Genomic DNA, 17,724 nt, shown 5'->3' on the forward strand with positions numbered 1-17,724 from the left:
TTATAATTAACTCACAGCATCCCCGAGGAATAATTTTCAGCGACATCACCAGACCAATTAAAACCTAAATGATGTCACATTCTTAACATGTGAAAAACTAAACCACTAAAATCACAATTCAAAAATAGACTATTAAATGTATTGGTATTGTGGTACATTGTAATGAATACATTGCTTCTAATTTGAGTAAAAATGTATTTATTTCCTCACTGCATGCTTCATTGTTTATGTTTATGGGTCCAAATACGGCCCGCTGGATAATTTTATTTGGCCCACAAAGCGGCTCACTCAAGATTAAACTGAATGCTAATATGATGCAAGTCAACAAGTATATAACAAGTATAAAAAAAAAATTGATGTGAAGGGAACAAGGTTTGATGAAGAAAAGAAAGCAGATTCAATAAAAGGATGACCATTTTTTACAAGACGTCCATGCCTCCTCATCTGGCTTCTCTGCAGCGTTCACTTCGAGTCTCACCCACATCACTCATCAATCGCCTCACTCTAATAAACCTAACGTACAAAGTAGAAAAAAAATGATTCAAATTAGAATTGTCTTTACGAGAAAACAAGAACATTCAAGCAATTGTGCACACTGATTCTCGAGCATGAAAAAGATTATAGGATATGTTTCTTCCATTTGTTTTCATTTTCAAACTTGCACTGATTTGGAAAAAAAGTAAATAATAAAATGAAACTGAAGAGAAAGAAGCCACTAAAGAAGCAATAGAGGAACAAGGAAGCAGATGGGCAAGTGTTCCTGAATTGGTGACAGTAAAAACTAGGTTTAACCATAAGAAATAAATCTCTCTCCAATCTTCACGCGGTCCATCTCTTCATATGTCCACATGGTTTCCTGCAGGATTTTTTTAAACTGTGGTACGCAGCCAATCAAGAAGCAATAAAGAAACAATGAATCAGGGGGAAAGTTTTAACATTTACTGAATTGGTGACAATATAAATGCTAGTTTTTAATGATGAGAAGCAAATCTCTCTCTAACCAGCAGTGGCCAGTCTTGTCAGTTGTCCGGCCGAAACAGAGTCCACTCACTATGTGGTTTGTTTTGGGATTTATCCAAAGCCAAAAACCACCACGTTAATGTCCACCTCCATGGTGTGTTGTGTTTTATCAGTATCCTTCAATGTTTCCACTTTGTTTGAATACGTTTGAGCAGGATTTCATCTTTAAAAAGAGATCATTTTTCCGAAGGCGTGTCGGCTTTCATTTAAGCCGTGGCTGGGCGGCGCAGACACATGTAGCGGAAACCCAGACTTGGTCACAGAAGTTTGTAGACATGCCTCAATGAGCTGAACATTATCTGATATAAGAATAAAAAAAACCTTGAAGCAAAACAGACACCACACATACATCAATATTATCAATACAGATCCATCTATTTCTTCCAGGTTAAAAGTGTCGAGTCTGTGACTTTAAGGAAACTAGTATCACTCTAACAGACTACTTCAGTTCTCCATTGTCCTCAATGAGCTTAACAAGAACTTTAATTAATCAGATTATTACCATATGAGAAAGGAAGTTTTCAGAACAAAAGCTTGAGGGGAGAGTGTTACTCCCTGAAACGGCGAGGTGACATTTTATTTCTCACTGCTAATTGATGTTCTGCTGATTAAAGCCGATTTTATGCAGCGGCACCAGGGGGCTCTATTTCTGTGAGCGATAGGTTTGCAGGCACAGTTGCAACAGAGTTACACGACACACGACTCCTGTGTTTTTCCAAAGTGTTGCGTCAGAGATCCAGATGAATGTGGAAAGTTTGCCACGATAAAAAGACATGAGCAGCTAAAGAGAAGAAGTTTTAGGAGCGTCATGTTACTATTTCTTTGTCAGGGACCCCACAGATAATGCTCTGCTTCCATACATTTTTTGCTTTGCTTTGCATGATGTACTCACTTGACCTCCTAAACCTGTCTCCTATCTTGACTGCATGTTTGTGCCTTGAGTCTCTGTCGTTGATAAAGAACTTAGTCATGGTCATAGTAATAGATCTTAACCATAGTAATCCATGCCAAAAACTTTTTGTCTAAATTTTAAGCTTTGTGTGCTGCTGGGTGGAACTGAACCTGACGGTGGGGTGGGACCCAGTGTCACCCCACACATTGGTTCTGCAGGGAGGAGCACCTGCTAACACCCAGCCCTTTTTACGTATACAAATCATAGGATCTATTAACTGATGTTTTTTTCTCCCTAGCAGCTGACTGACTTCTACAGAGCCAAACGACCAAGGATCAAGCTCAAAACACAAATTTTATTTAGACACAAGATACTTGTGTAATTTCTGAACAATAAGCCGCTACTTTTTTCTCGTGGTCTGAACCCTGCGGCATATACAACGACGCTGCTAATATATGGATTGACTTTTCAGCATGACTGAAAAGCGTCATGCCGGCAAAATATTGAGCCTCGTGACATCAAACTGATGAAATCACTAGAGTTTTTTATTGACCTTAAATCGCACTTTGAGTGCTTTTGTTTTGTTTTTTTTTATTTTGTTTTGTCGTTTTCGCCCATGTGTCCGCAGCTCCGCCCACAAAGCCTATTTCCTGGAGGTCCAGAGATGAGAAGCAGCAGCTGAGACCAGCTGTGGTGTCGGAATTTCAGACACGTGGGTGAAAAAAGTTCACTTTCACCACTTTCATCTCAATGAAAGATGCGAGGAGTTTACGATTCAAGTTCAAAACTTTGGCAAGTTTGCTTCATGAGTCAGTCTCCATGCCTTTTGACTGCTCAGACAGCACCGCTGCACCTGCGGCATATAGAGCGCTGCGGCTTATGTATGAACAAGATCTATTTTGGTGTGGCTAATATTCCGGTGCTCACTATAGTCGAGGATTTCCGGTAATATAATATAAAATTATAAAAATTGGGTTGTATTTTTTTTTTCGTCAAGGTAACAATTTGATGTTGGCCACGTAAAACGTTGTGTAGCTGTCTGCATGTTAATGGCTTCCTATCATATCAGGTCTTTGCGAAACAACAGGCGCCGTTCATCATTTGTTTGAGCAAAGCAGACTAATAATTCAACTGTGCTGCCTCACTTATTTATGGGAGTGAGCAATTGATAAAATGCCAGGAAGGAGTAATCTTATAAAGCACCTCGTGCACAAACCTCTTTGTCAGAATAATCAACACAATCTGCATAATTTACATTACTTACTTAGATGCACACAGAGCCCGGGCTTAAAGTAAAGAAGTTTGTTTTCTCGTGTTTGTGCCTATTAGCCACAAATTAATTAATCTCCCATCCGAAACCTAATTGAGCCACTAGCTATATTAATACATGGGCTGTTTCCCAGAATGCAGGAGGAAGTGGCACGGAAGCGCTATTATTTTCACAAACATAATCAGATTTTGTTGCAGCACCACCAGTAAACGCCTGCGTGGATGCTTTAATGTATTCCTCCTGGAGGATTTTGGAGTTCACGCAGATATTTGTTCGTAGGATGCGGACAGTGGGAAGCTGCTGATGAGGTGGCTCAGTGAATATTAATGCTCCGGTCATCGTTGCAGGTTTACAGCCCGTGTAGAAAGACACAGCGCAGGCACCAATCATACAATTACCAGCGTCTGGAGCTGGAGTGTTCATTCTGCTTCAGTTCCTTCAGCCTTTCAGCCGCTGCTATCCATCAGTGATGTGAAAACTCCAGCTCCTCCATTTAATATTGTTTGTTTTGTTGTTTGTCAACACGACAGAAAAGAGATTTTCTAAAGTTCCCCCCCCCCTCCCCACCTCCTCCTCGGTAGCCCAGTGAAAAAAAGAAGAATACACACAGCGTTGCCATGGAGCTCATTGATGTGCAAATGTAGCCATTTAAATATTTTTAAGAGGATCAGCTCAGATTACGCCAAAGTTTGACAGAGATAATTCGATGGCTTGTGTAGCAGCTTTGTTTGCGAAGACCATCATTCAGGGCACGTCAGACCACCTTCACAAACCACATAGACTTTTTAATGAAGTTTACTTTTGAGAAATGGGCTTTTCGTCGCACAATATGTGGCTGCAATCTGCAGACTTAACAGCAGGGGGCTTTAAAAAGTTAATATTTTGTTGCATAATCCCCGTGAGGGTTGAGGAGAGATTCATATTTTGAATAAAACAGAGAGAAGGTTTAAGTTAACACACTTCCGTTAAACAAGTCGGTATATATTTGGCAGCAATCCAGCGGATATATTTGCTCTTTTTCTTGCATTATAGATAAACGCACCATGGAGACCCCCCAGTATTTAGGACAAGGGAGAAGAGCTTAAATATTTATGCCTAAGCCTCTGGAGGCCCGCTATTAGTAGTAAAATGTTTTACTTTCTGAGGCTGTCACTCTGCTCTCGCTCCCATTAACAACCGGGCTGACAGGGACCTCTGGGTCAAACACTTTGAGGCAACAAAAGACCCCGATGAAATCACTCACCGAGACCCAAATTACTTCTGTGTCATTGCTGAACAATATTTTCTCCCCACAGCATTCCTCCCTCTGTTAACGCCATGACCCTTCTCCCTGCATATGGAAAGATTGTTTGTCTACAACACTGGGGGATGGAGACCCAGAGAAGTTCATGGACAATGTTCCCGGCTGTGTCGGACCGCCGCAGTCGCAGCCATCCCCTCCCTCGGTTTTGTTGCGCTTTGTGAAAAAAGTTGATAAGAAAGGGTTGTAAATGGAGATGGGCAGTTGGAAATGAACATGTTGGGGTGGAGCGGTGAAGCGGGAAATCCAAATATACAAGACCTCAAAGAAAACTGGCAAAAGCTGAGAGAAAGGACGGACAGCAGAAATGAAACCCTAAATTCAAGACAACCCTTTTGTTTCGGCTGATAAAGGCACAAGATGCACAGAACAAGCTCCATACTATAATAGAGAATGTTGCACCAAAAGAACTTCAACCATACAAGCTGAGTTTTCTGAGTTTTTCAAACCAATATTCTTAGTCCAATACTCCTTTGGCTAGGGCCAAGTATTGGCAGGTATCTTGCCATACAATACGCGTCCCGACACAGGAGTGATGATACGACACACATGATATATTGCGATACTGCTTCAACAATATATTGTATTAAATCATTTTAAGGGGTCAAATCAGATAATGCAGCACAATAAGTTGAGCATGAAAACAAGCTTATTGTCACGAGTTTGACTTTCACTTCAATTTCAGTCAATCCTTTAATTACAAAATAACTCCCCCGTACAAAAAGAAATGTTAGTAGTAAACACATATTAAACAAGGGGGGCAGAATATCCTAGTATCCAAATATTGATACGACCGACTCAACATGACATAAATCATAAATGTTTATCAATATCTTTCTGTTTTTTCTTCGTGGCTTCATCCGATACTGCACAGTGCTGCATAACTCGCAAAGTCAATATTTGTCCTATGCTGTTTGGTAAACAGCCCTGGCTTATCCCTGCCTGTGATGAAGTGTCCAAAATCTAATAAACTAAAGTGAAGATAATCCCTCAAGCTGGATCTGATCACTGAGAGGATGATTTGCTTTCAGGAAGCTAACGAGCAACACGAAGAGAGACACAGTCGGATGAGCCGCCGACAGAATCCGAAAAGAACAAGAAGGCAGGGGAGATCCAAATCCCCTCTCAACCCTGAGTGGGTGGTCCCTTCACTGTGGGTAACCGTGCAGTCGCCAGGCATTCGTGCTGACTTTTTTTTTTTTTTTCAAGAGGACAGGCTCTCTCTCCAGACGCAACATTCAGCCGTCCCAGGCCATACATCCACAGAATTAGATTCATGCTACACTGACTTTATTTAAACCCCGAGTCCGGGCATCGGCGGTGTTAAATGACAGCCAGTTTTTCGGGGCCTTTCTCCGGATTAAAGGATGATTCAGGGAACGGAGGGAGAATGGCGTGTGAAAGAATTCACTCAAGGAGAAAGAAGTTTATGTGAAAAAGTAACTGAGACTTGCCAAAGTGTTTTAAACGCGGTAGACGTGTGTGTGTGTGTGTGTGTGGAAATGCACTGCATCATCCCTACAGTCCACTCTTGATCAAGAAAATGAGCTCTCAAATTCCTGAATGCCTCTTTATTTGTTAGTTTTGCTGGTGCTTAAAGTGAATGACAATAAAAATGGAGAAGAAATTGGAAAAAAAAAATGATATAAATAAATAATAGACTTTAATAAATAAAAAATGAGGATTCAAATTTCAGTGAGTGAAGAGGAAGCAATAAACAGATGAGTTTAGTACAATGAAACATGTAATGGAAATGATGGTACACTGATCTGTGAAATAATGATGTAATATACGGAAATAAATGAAGAATTACAGCGCTACTGGAATTCTATATTGATGAACCTTCAACCAAAATAAATACTGAAAATTATGAAATGAGAAAATCCATACAGTAATACAAATAATTAAAAAAATAAATATTGAATATTATTTAAGAAGTCAACTGGAGCATTTTGACCAGGTTATTTTGAAACTATAATATGAAGGTTTAAACAGAAAAAAATAAAATCAAACTGAACATGAACGTAAGACAATAAACGCCGACGTATCCCTTTTCTATTCCATAAAACACTAATAAGATCTTAACAGAAGACTGGCACAATGGTGATGCTACTGTGACTGTTGAATCAAAGTTTAAAAGAGGAGAATGCACAATTGTTAAAATATGGACCAACGACAGTGTTTACCGAGTGGCCGAGGTTGTTCTTGAGCAGTACTACGCTTCAATGATGGCGGCCTGAGAGTGAAAAGCCTCCCGCCTGTAAGCTCATGAGAAATGTTTGAGTTGGCCCCACAAGTCATACATTTGAAAGATTTCAAAGAAGCCTCCAATTAAAAGCAACAAACACGTCTTTGGAATGCGAGCTAACACAATTAAAAGTGCTTCATGAGTGTATTAGAGGAATAAGTTGTGAATTAGCACTTTGAATACACAAGGCTGTTCTCATCCCTGCGGCCTTTCACTCATCCATGGTGGCGAGGCAAAGAGCTCTTTTTGAAGTCAGCCGGGTCTCTTTCTTTTCTCGCCCTCTCTCCCAGCAAAAGAAGATTGAGTCGGCCTAATCTGCCCCTTGTACATTTGAATGTCTTCTGCAAAGAACTCATCCTGGCCGCCTGATAAAGGCCCAGGTGCAGGGACAGTGGCCGCGGCTAACTTTGTCTCCGTGGGGGCTGTAAATCATGGGGGAAGCCCACCCTTTGAAGATACCAGCTTGCTTTCCGCGCTGATTTGTGACCCTTTCCAGCCCTGCGCTGCCCTCCCGCCAACCACAGAGGGCGTCGGAAGGAAGCAGACTCGTAACTCGCCGCAGATCTTGACAACCCTCCATCAAGCTTCAAAACATGCTCTCCAACGAGGGGCTCCTGACTGTCAAAGGTCAAGTGGGAAGTTGCCGGTAAAACAGGAGCAAACAAACCCATGAAAGAGCAAACGGAGAGTGTTTAACATTTTGTTGAAGTAGCTGTCAAGTTGACACTGCGAGTGTTAATCAGCCAAGGGGAAGAGCAATTCTTCCCACAACTTATCTTAAAATGGTTCATCAGTTAGGGTGAAAGAGACAAAAGTCGGACCCTTCAACTGCTGCGGCGCAATACAGGGACTGCTGAATATATAGTCTAGCCGCTTCATAATCAATGTCAGACATGACTGAGCTTTGAACAGCAACTTTGACAGTTTTAAAACATGAACAAACTCCAGGAACAGTGAGGACGTACGCGTGCAATGCTCTTTGTATACACACGTTTCAGCTCATGAGCAACCATCCAGTGCAATAATATTTTCATGTGGTTTCCTACAAACTGTACAATTGGAGACATGTTAACGCTACTGGATAAAGTCAGGAATTAGAAGACGATGCACAGAAGTTGCGCCCACCACAGCGCTACCGCAGCATAACAAAGATGGCTTCCTCGCAAGCTCAAAGGACCCATGCTTTTTAAGGAGGTGGTCATCAAGTTAAGGACACTTCCTCTGTTCATCGTAACTCTTAATATTATATGAAGTCATTTTCCATATGATTGTCAGCTATCTTACATATGTAAAGTGTTAAAACCACAATCTCACAGTAGCAACTACGCACGCTCAAACAAAGGCTGAACTTTACAATTGTTGGCTGCAGTGGCATCTAATGGTGGCAAAGAAAAGAAATTAGCCGACCGTTGCGCGCTCTCTTTGACGTAGTCATTAAGGTGGCCTGAGTGCAGCCCTGTGAAGCAACACTGGTTTGCATTCCCCTGTTTGTCATGTAGATGCCTATTTACACTTGTTGTCAGGGACAGGCTGGAAGCACAGCAGTGGCTTCCTCCGCGGTCCAGATAACAATGAGCGGCGGGGAGCAGCCTAGCGAGACATTTAGCCACAGAGAGGGAGAGGAACACCTCTTGACACGCAAACATCCCACAGAGTTTCTGTAAATCAGATAATAAATCAGTTGCATAGCAAACATGAACATGCAATGCAATGATCAATAACCACAGGAGCGGCAATATTACCTTAGTCTGAAGAAATTAGCATTATCGTATATCGTATATATCTATACCAAAATTTGATGAATGCTTTCTGTTTGCTAATCTTGGAATATGGAGTCACATTTTCCAAAAGGTCAAATGTAATTCATAAGGTGTTACCGTACCAGCATCAAAACCAAACAGCACCTGACTTCACTTTCACATTTCAGAGAAACTACAACTATGCTATTTCGCTAAAACGTGTTGGTAGACTTGTCCTCCCTTCTAAAATGTTGCTCCATCCCTGCTGTCAACCTAACTTGATTCTCTGTCCAATGAGGCACGACAATATCATCTCAAGCATTAAAGATATTTTCGCTTGTCTGACGGTCAAAAAAAAGCGGAATTCACCTCAACAGAAGTGTTCCACATTTCAGGATCAACACGTCAAACTTGGCAACTTAAGTAGAGAAAAGAGAAAGTTTTTTAGAAAGTACAGAGGCGGACGGTGGCGATGTTGTGTTTCTTTAAAAGTGCTGCCTTTGCGCTTTCACTGGGTTTCGTCACCCTGCCCGTATGCATAATAATTTAATGATTCCCCCCCAAAAAAATTCAAAAGTAGGAGACATCAACACGTTTTTCTTGTATCATCATAACCAACCAGCAGCACGATAAAAGAGAAAAAAACACTTTATAGTGTGTCATAGCGCTGCCTATGATGGTGGTACAAAACTCTCTATAGTCATCTGGAGTCTTTCTGGGTTTGCGCACCTTTTGTCACCTTTTTTGTTTGGCCACTTCCTGAGAAGACAAGCCATGCGTTTGGAGGTATCGGCAGCTGCGTGCTACGCGCCTCTGATCTGGGCGGCCATTGACTTCCTGAGATTTGAATTAATTACTTGCTTCACAAGAGAAACTGGATTGCCGTGGAGCCCCCTAAGAAGTCCACTCATTCTTCAGGAAACTGCCCCATGGACTTGCAGATGGTTTCACTGAGATTCGCTTTCCCATCGAGAACAATTACACAGGGGATTGTGTCGCTGACATAAACCTGCAGCACACAGTCTCTATTCGGAAGGTTTCAAAACAGCCATAGGGGAGGTTTGTGACTTAACATAAATTAGACCACCAGGGAATGGGGAGATCTGAAGTGGCGGAAGGGCAATATTGCAGATAAACGCACCCCGGGCTGGAGACTGCCACACCAGAGCCAGATCATCAGCATATTAAAGCCTATTAATTTCTGACCAACACCAGTGCCGTCACCTGATCAGCAAACACGTAATGACATGCCGGTTTAACCAACTAACATGTTTCTTTTGAGGACAAGAAAAGGTGTTGAACAGTCATTAATGATGTGAAGGGACAATTACAGCGGCTACTTTAGGGCCTTGTGTAGTGTGAAAGGGATTAAGTTGCTGCAGCGTTTGTGTTCCGGCTCCTCTCAATTGGCTCAGCTCTGGTGTTTGGTCTTGTTAGCGCCAGCAGCCTGCTGAAGAGGCCGGTACACTTCAGCTGTGATGAAGTAGCCAAGAACGCAGAGGTTAGCGGTGGCTGCTAATTAACCTCGCATTGTGTCGGCTCACAAAGAAACAAAGGAACAAAGTGGAATTTCAATGCAGGAGATAATCACAATCACAATGGCTGTAGTGCTGGATCATGCACTTAATGGGGATTTTCACACCGGCCATGACAACATGAGATTGGATCAAAGACAGATGAAGTTACATTAACAGAACAATGTAGCCTTGTTATGCAATGACAGGTCCCCATCTGGGCCGTCCCAAATTGGAAGTGAGCCAACAAGTCCGCCGCTCAAACTGACTATACAGTAGTGGCGCCTTAAGGACCATTTATGCTCCCCCTGTGTACGAAAAAGGAACACGTTCGACAATGTTATTGTCAGTGATCACATGCATCCACATGTTCCTTACATTGGTATTGCTGTTCACCAATATATCCACCAGGGGGAGCAGCCCTGAGTCAATGTTTATGATGACAAACTCCAAAACCAACATGGCGACTGTGGCAGTATCGATAACACCTCTTGCTCAAAAGAGGAAAACAGAGGCAGCGTTGTAGGAGGCGGTTCGTGAGGTAAATATATCGCAACAGGAGGACATTAGAACAACGCATCAGGTAGTAACAGCAACACTGCCCCCCATGGTTTCCCGTGGTACTGCTCCATTTGGTCTATATCCGTAACCTTTGTGGAAACGTGTAGAAATATGGACAAAATGAAAGCAGAGCACGGACAGAATGCTCTGACCATATCCGTACGTAACGCTGAGCATGAATGGGCCTTGATCCACAAGATAACACGTCTTTTCAAAGCCAATCTTTTGCTGTTGTTTTTAGTAGGTGATCTGTGTTTCAGGCTTTACAGGCATCCATACAAAATCACTGACATACTACACATGTCAAGCCTGTATGTGGCGATGTAACGCTCTCACAAAAATGGAGATAATAGCATGGTGCATTCTCAAAAATGCTTGTACTCCATATATAGAAAAGAAAAACACAGGACGATGAGGATGAGCTGTTATTAAAGGCCACACTTGACAACGACAAGTTTGGTTTGTGCCATTGAGAAAATTGTTTCTGGTACATCCAAAAGCATGTTGTCTATCCTGTTGGCAACAGTCTTCTGCAGATCATTATAATGAAAGGCTAGTCGTAAATTTTCTGCCAGTGTTGAGGCTTGGTCATTCAAATAGAGCCGAGCACCAGCCATTTTTAAACCCACTCACTCTGGTTCAAATAAGGGTTCCAGTGACTAAAAACATTGTTGTGGATGAGAGGCCAATCCAAGTAGGTGTGCAGATACAAAAGGGTCTACTGCTGCTCTGTGGATGGGGCATAGAAAGAAATATAGAACAGAGGCCCTTAGAACACCCACGACAACAACAACTGAAACTACATTTGCCAATTTGGGGGACCTCCAAGTCTTTAGACAGCTGTGACTTTGAGGTTACATGCAGTAGTTGATTTGATTTGGCAGTACTATCCCAACAGTATGGTGATATACTGTTACTACGATGAAGTATTTACTGTACAAGCCTTATTTTGTAATGAATATCTGCAGAACTCTCCCAGATCGTGCTCCCCGATTCCCACCACGACCACACAGCTGCATGGCAGCGCTCCCAAAAGAACTTCTCCGACATTGTGAGACCTTTATTGCGGCTTTGTTCCACTAGAAAAGAGGCAGCATCCTTTCTCAAACAAAACAAAGAGGAAACTCTTCCTCTTCTGCAGCCCAACCCAGCGACCGGCAATTACCGCCAACTTCCTACGCTGCACGGAACTCGGCCCGCTTATGGTGCCCCGACCCTGGAATATCCAGAGGGGAGAGACTGGATCTGTCAAAACTTACACCTCTCCAGCGGGGTGTGCTCTTCCAACAGCAGCTCCCCCTCAGGGCCTCCCTGCAAACTCCTGCTAATCAGCTCCAACCCATCTCCAGAAGTAACTGGCCCCGAGTGGATGAAGGCCCCGTTCTCACCTCTGCTACCGAGCGCACCTTTGAAGTCTTGTGTAAGTGTTAGTTTATGGTTGGAGAGGCTACGATAAGATCCGAAGGAAAGGTGATAAATTAGCTTTTCGTTCTTGCTTTAAAAGGGGAAATAGCAGGCTGCTAAAATCCACAGACTCCGTTACACTTCTAACACCTCACAGCTAAACCACTCGGGAGCAGAACAACATAGTGGTGTCAGATCTGTTAAGTAGCTTCATTAAAGCCGCTAGTTTGTGGGAGCGCTTAGTTTCCCACACTGACGACGTCTGAACAAGAATTTGACTCACTCCAGAGGAACAAACAGAACAATATCCCAAAATTCTCATTTTTGGTGTTTTTAAATGCAAGCCAATAAATAAGATAACCTTTTTCATACGGGATCATTCGTTGATCAAACCTTGAGTTGTACCTTAGGGGAAAACTTGTGAGTCCAACTTTCTGAAACTTAACTGAACTATGAAAAAAAAGGAAAAATTTGAGGAAGAATAGAGAAAAGCTCATCATTTAACATTAGAAGCATTGCCAATAGCCATATTTGCTTTTACCATAATACACTTAATAGACAACTTGCACATCTCTATGAAGCAAAAGATAAAAGTTTTGTTCTTTGAAGTAAAATAAAACCTTCAGAGTAACTTGTCTGTGCAGTGCTTCGCCCTCAAACGTGTGTCTAACATTACTGCTGTGCAACACACAGATTTCTCTTTGTACCAGTGCTCCATCGCTGTTCACAAGACTGGAGCATTCACGAGTTCTTCACCATCACACACTGTTTCTATGCCAAATTATGTGTTTTAATATGTGTAATTCAAGCGTCATCTTCACATACTTTCATCCACAAAATTCAATTTGTGGGTTTTTGAATCATAAAAAAGGTAGTTCCAGGAAAGTGCCACATGCAACAGCTTGTGGGGGGGAAATATTGCTGGTTGATTAATAAAAAAGATATTAAGCAGTTTCTTTCTAGGACGACAATGGGGATACATTTCACGCTCACGTTTAACAACATTAAAGTTTGGTTGTCTATTCAATATTAAGACACATAATTTACAATCAATTTTCAAGTTGGAAGTATATTCAACATATTTTGGTTAAATTTAAAGTCCAATTTCAAGTTTTAAACAACTTCCAGTTGGATGTTAACTATAGAGTAAAAAACATAAAATGTAACTTAAAGTAGTTAAATTTTATGTTAGTTGTCTATTACACATATTGAGGCAGATGATGGACAGTTGCATTTCTAAGCGACAAAGTCAGAACCTGTCGAGTGAAAAAGCAACTAAAGGAAAAAGAAGCGAACGTGAGACAGATGTCAAATGGCCGGAGGTCAATGATCAGACACGACTGGAGCCGGGAGTTTGATGGATGTTTTTAGTGTCTCGACTCGCCCGAAACTTTCACACACTGTGCAGTCAATAACACGAAATATGCCAAGAAATGTTTCTTCACAACACGAGCATCAACGGAAAATGGGAAAGTTCCAAGATGGAAAGGCAAGATTACACCCAAACCCATTTTTAACTCGAACAAAGCGTGTGCCTGCCGAGGAACTGCATCAACATGGAATGAAGACCTTCCAGTTTGATATTTTAGACAATACGCATCCTTATCTCGAGTAACAATTATCACCCCATTTTCTCGGAGATGAGAGCTAACAACCTCTTTGTAGTGTCTTTAACCGTTCATGAGGTTTCATTGGAATTTCTCATTTCCACTGTTTGGCCTGAAGCAGGAGCAGCTACAGACAGTACCGCGAGACCTTTGAATTAAAGGCTCATGGGCTAACTTTAACAGTAGTTGGTCCAGAATCAACCTGAATGCTGGAACCTTTTATCAAAAATACAAAGGAAGTGTAGAAGAATTAACCCCAGAGTACGAGCTCAGACCTTAGCACCATCACAGAGGAACCGATGCAGCTATTTAGGACAGGGATAGGAGTTCACTCACATGCTCTTCCTTTGCTAATATCTTGTGTTTAAGTTGCAAAATATAGTTGCATGGTATTCAGGTTTTGACTGGAAGTTGGTCAATCCAGACTATAGAGCGCAACGGAAGTTAGTTTTCTCCTGCGTGTCCGAAGTTCCGACACCACAGCAGGTCTCAGCTGCTGCTTCTTGTCTCCGGTCCTCCAGGAGATCTGCTCTGCGGGCGGAGCTGCGGACACGCAGAGAGCTTTAAGGTCAGTAAAACGCCTGTGATTTCATTGGTTTGATTTGAAAAGGCTCAATATTTTGGCAGCATGACACTCTTCAGCCTGTAAAAATTCATATTTTGCTGTGCCGTATAAGCTGCAGGGTTAAGACTGCCAGAAAAAAGTAGCGGCTTACAGTCCAAAAATTACTGTAAATTATTACGTTGCTTTGATTTGTTTGTGTATTGTATAATTTCAAGTTGTATATGGTGGTCTGATATAAAGATATTCCAGCAGCTCATTTGAAGTCAGGTTTTCATTTGTGCTTTTGATATATTTGTCAAATACAGATATTATGGCTGATAACTGACTGCATAGTTTCAAATGTTATGTTTAACTTTCATGCTTATAGATATTACCAGAGACACTTTATGTGTCTCCTTACATTAAGTAACTTGTCACTCAAAGACATTACAGAAGTATTTTTAAGATTAATTTCAGATTTGACTATTCATACACTATAGTAGGTTATTTTTGTCCATTTTCAAACTGTTTAGTTGACAGTCCAATTTCAGCATGTAAGGTAATGTTTTGTCAATAATCTTGGAGATCTAAATAAACCAATGTCACTTTTATATTGATCTGAAAGTAAAGAGCAAATCCACATCAGCAACATGTAAAAACGAATGACTGAATTGAGCCTCTCTTCAGGTAAGCAGGAGCACTTTCCTCAAATCCTCGGTCGGCCGCTGCAGAGCGGAGTTGAGCTGCCACCTCCCGCTGACATAATTTGTCTCACAGTCTCCACCCAGCAGCATGAGTCGGATGTTGTCACTCTAATTTCATGCACACTCGGGTGTTTGGCTGAGCAGCAGAGACAGTTGCCGCGTCTTCACCACCGCTGAATCCAGCCCCCCGCCATGGCTGCCCTCTGACCTCCGACACATCCATGTCACGCACTCAGCCGTGCTGTCGCACATTACGAGCAGTGATTAAACCTTCACACTGATATGGATGATGCCCACTGACAGGAAGTGGTATGACGGTGTGTTGTGGTCTTGGGAGGGGGGAGGAAAAGGAATTTCAGCAGTTTATAATAATCTGTGAGCATTTTAAAAAATCATTTCAAACAGTTAAGTGAAAGAAAACAGCACTTCATGAGTTAAATTAAAGAAAGAATTGAAGAATAATGTGGGGCAAATTTCAATGGCGAAGACCACTTTACAGAGCAGTTTATTAAGCAAAAAACATAAACATAAAAATTCCGTAAATACACATCAAGTTAAAGCTAAGCTAAATAATACATAAATATATGAAATGTTTAATGTTTTTTTAGATTTTTCTTGGAAAGTCCATTCAAGGCATTGACTGTGAGTAATTGTTTTGTAAAAACAAAACTTACCAATGTTTCTCATTTATTCATGTGTATTTGATCATTGTACTGTCAGTCAAAACAGTTTTAGGAGCAAGTTTGCAAATTTTAAAATGTATTACATGATATACAAGACTCAAATTTAAATGAATATGAGTTGCCCAATTTCAGGTTCAATGCCATGAAACAGCGCAAAATCTAACTTTATTTAACAAATCTTCACTTGTGGGATGTCGAGTAGCGTAATTCTAGAGGAACAACAACTTTGACAACCATTTGACTCACTATATTTTGTACCTTCACTTACTTCACACATAAAGCCACATGCCTTCCCGTCGCACGTGAAGAGAACATTCGACTTCATCCGGTGTCTCCAGTGACAGTTTCTTGTAGATTTTAAAAACACATTCTTCACTATGGTCATGTTTTCCAAGCAAATCTTCACTTATTTTACTCACTTTACTTTACATGCAAAGTTTCAAACTTCAAGTCACCGATGTTGAAACCCAGTCTCCATATTTGTTCCCAACGTAGGAGAGCATGTAACAGCAGTGTGTTTACCGTCCATCGACAAATGTTGGTTTAACTTTGGTGTGTACTTGCAGCTAACGTGGAAGAACAGCCAGCAGCCATGTTTTTAAATGTCAGAACCTTGTCAAGTATTGACACGCGTGCCGAGGATAATGAATGCAAAAGTTGTCCATCGCTGATTATTTGGCTTCTTCTAAAAGTCAGCGCTGACAGTTGTGAGGACGAGCGTGTCTGTCCTCATTCTGTCAGCCAGACGAACCGACATAAAGCACTTCCTCCGCGCGACTGACCAGCAGGAGAAGCGGGAGCGCGTTTGTCAGCAAAGTCTGACGGCTTCTCTTATGAGCGGGCATAAATCCACAAGATAAAGCCGTAAACAAATAAGTTGTTTGTGCGCAGCGGGAGTCAGATCACGGCCAGGATTTTATGAACACTCGCTTTCGCTTGACAAACAACAAACACACAGTAAATAACAACAACTACTTCAGGTTAAGTTGAGTTTACAGCCGAGGCCGCTGCCTGTGTGCATTAAGCAAATCATAAATTATACATGCTAATTACCAGAGGCCTTGATGAATTATTTTAATGAAAGCACAACATCGGGGTTCTGCGTGGGAGACCATATTTCATGTTGACCTTGGTCTGAGTGGAACATAGTTGAGGGGACAAGGACACGGACGAAAACCAAGACCACCAGAGAGGAGCACTTTAAATACTGCATGTTAACATGTCAAGACTTAGAGCGTGTACTTGTTACTGTGTTACAAACCTCATTGGGCTCTTCAAGTAAACATTAGCATATAATCACCTCTTAATGTGTCACATACCTTTTGTGTAGTGTTGTTGAAAATAACTCCAATGAAGCAAACAGACATAAGAGAAAAGTCTGTGTGGCTGCTTTGTTTACTCGATGTAAACAAAAGTAGTTGTGGTAGGAGTGATACTGCCAGCAACAACTTTCAAAGCAAGGTAAGTAATTTAACTAAGAGTAGACAACAAAATACTCACTCAAATCAGCCATTGCTGTCTTGTTCACACTACTTGTCTTACAACAGCCACAATATGTACGTAGCGTAGTTGTATAAACGCCACTAAAATCCTGTAGTCATGACAGTCGAAGTACTGTCTCTACCAGTGAAAGTAATACAGGCAGTGGCGCTGTTTAAAGCTAGCAACAGTAGTAGTATTTTAAATGGCATGAGTGAACGAGAAGAGCATAACGGATGTGGTACAACCCTCATATGATACAAGGAGTTGTTGAAGTGGAAATAAAAGCTTCAGGAGAAGCATTAGCAGTGGTCCTGCTGTAGTGCAAGTATATATTGTGGTAAAGGTGGCGGCCATAACATGAGAGGCTGACATGTAAAGGTAATGGCATTACAAGCAGCTGCGGAATTACAAGAAGTCCAAGTACTTTCATTTCAGGTGTAATTAAGAAGTAGTAAACCTACTGGTAATGGATGTAGAAATGTAGGTTTATGACAATAAAGTATTTGAAAGCCTGTTTTATATTGATTTCAAAAATGTTTTTTATCAATATTCTTAGCAGTATTTGTTATATTGGCTTTGTTTGAGGTAGTATTAGCTGTGGAAGTAATAAAAGAAGCATGTACACGTTGGCAGTACTGTTAGTGGAATTTGCAGTTTTGTGGCATATTAAAAAATCACAGTAGAATACGATTTTATAGTAATGTAGGTTAGCAGACGCAAAAGTAGTGTAATAGAAATTGACAGAAGAGGCACTTT

At 41.4% G+C, this 17,724-nt stretch overlaps 1 long non-coding RNA gene across 1 annotated transcript in view; it reads right to left on the reverse strand.

The window, feature by feature from the left end:
* Positions 1-438: 438 nt before the first annotated feature.
* LOC128770775 (uncharacterized) overlaps positions 439-17,724 on the reverse strand; it is a 51,473-nt gene continuing 34,187 nt past the window's right edge. The window contains exon 4 of the long non-coding RNA XR_008416542.1: positions 439-513. This is a non-coding gene — a long non-coding RNA (uncharacterized LOC128770775). The remainder of the gene's footprint in view (positions 514-17,724) is intronic.

This window comes from Synchiropus splendidus, chromosome 14, assembly GCF_027744825.2.
Source record: "Synchiropus splendidus isolate RoL2022-P1 chromosome 14, RoL_Sspl_1.0, whole genome shotgun sequence".
In the NCBI taxonomy this organism is placed as follows: domain Eukaryota; kingdom Metazoa; phylum Chordata; class Actinopteri; order Syngnathiformes; family Callionymidae; genus Synchiropus; species Synchiropus splendidus.